This window comes from Glycine max, chromosome 18, assembly GCF_000004515.6.
Source record: "Glycine max cultivar Williams 82 chromosome 18, Glycine_max_v4.0, whole genome shotgun sequence".
In the NCBI taxonomy this organism is placed as follows: domain Eukaryota; kingdom Viridiplantae; phylum Streptophyta; class Magnoliopsida; order Fabales; family Fabaceae; genus Glycine; species Glycine max.
The window spans coordinates 30,410,957-30,412,553 of record NC_038254.2 but is presented as its reverse complement, the minus strand read 5'-3'; the positions used below and the strand labels follow the sequence as shown (position 1 = coordinate 30,412,553).

The 1,597-nt window shown below is 42.8% G+C and overlaps 1 non-coding gene across 1 annotated transcript; it reads left to right on the top strand.

Annotated features, from left to right (window-relative positions):
• Positions 1-1,216: 1,216 nt before the first annotated feature.
• On the top strand, positions 1,217-1,326 carry LOC113000271 (small nucleolar RNA R71). Its single transcript, XR_003265562.1, has one exon. It is a non-coding gene; the product is annotated as a small nucleolar RNA R71 (small nucleolar RNA).
• Positions 1,327-1,597: the final 271 nt, after the last annotated feature.

Sequence of the window (1,597 nt, the reverse complement as noted above, 5' to 3'; positions counted from 1 at the left end):
AAGCTCGATTTGGGGTACTTACCGGTTGAAGATCGACGAGCGATGAAGAACGAACGATGAATGCCGAAGAACGGTTGAAAATCTTCGCGTAATTACTCACGGAAACATTACGGAAGCGCCTCGGCTCGGATTTTCTTCACGAAAACAATTTTCCTCAACAATTTCAGGTGAATACGAAGTGCCAAGAAGGCTGAACCCCTTTCCTCTTCACTCCTCCCCCTATTTATAGCAAAATAGGGGAGGAGCTTGCCACCCAGCTCGCCCAGGCGAGCCAGGTTGCTTCCTCCATAAGCAACCGCCTTCTGGAGGAAGAATCTGGAAGGCCCAAGTGGGCCTGGTTGCTATTTACACCCCCTTTTTTTACTAAATACACCCCTTTACTTTTTTTTGTGATTCTTTTTCCGTAACGTTACAAAACCTTATGAATTTCGTAATGACACTTATTTTCTTTTCATAAGGTTACGGAACCTTACGGATCATGTATTTACTCTTTTTTAGCTTTCGAAAAAGTTAAGGAAACTCACGGATTGCGTAACAATACTTCCTTTTGGTTTTCGTCACATTACGGAATTTCACAGATTGCGTAACCCCGCTTCCTTTTGATTTCCGGCGCGTCTCGGGACTTCACATATTGTGCAACAAAGGGTGCCAAGTATCTCGAAGCGGCCAATCAAAGGTTGCATGCCATCAAGCAATAGTCCTCGGACGAAATTAGGGTATGACACATCTATTGCTTGAAAGATCATTATTATTCTACTGTTGTTGGTTTTGCTGCTAAGGGGGTCTATTATAAATGTTTGCAGCATAGGCTTCAGGTTTCTCATTGACTCCAAATTGCTACAAAGAAGGACATAGATCTGTACGGTGATCAGCAGAAGAACATAGACCACAGACTCTTGCAACAGTAACAGGTGCAGATGCAGATTTCTGATTTATGGCAAGCTGAGTTACTAGGTTGACCAAGGCATCAAGTTTTCCCTCAAGCTTCTTATTTTCAGCAAATGAAGATGAATCTGTGGCCACATCATGGACTCCTTTAAGGACAATAGCATCATTTCTTGCACTGAATTGTTAGGAGTTGGAAGTCATCTTCTCAATCAAATTCCTAGCCTAAAATGGAGTCATATCACCAAGAGCTCCACCACTGACAGCATCAATCATACTCCTCTCCATGTTGCTAAGTCCCTCAAAGAAATATTGCAAAAGGAGTTGCTCAGAAATATGGCGGTGAGGACAGCTTGCACATAATTTCTTGAATCTTTCCCAATACTCATACAAGCTCTCTCCACTAAGTTGCCTGATGCCTGAAATGTCTTTTCTGATGGCAGTGGTCCTAGATGTAGGGAAGAATTTCTCCAAGAACACCCTCTTAAGGTCATCTTAGCTGGTAATGGACCTGGGAGCAAGGTAGTACAACCAATATTTTGCCACTCCCTCCAGAGAATGAGGAAAAGCCTTTAGAAAGATATGATGTTCCTGGACATCAGGGGACTTCATGGTGGAACAAACAATATCAAACTCCTTAAGATGCTTATGAGGATCTTCACCTACAAGACCATGAAACTTGGGCAGCAAATGTATTAGTCCAGTCTTGAGA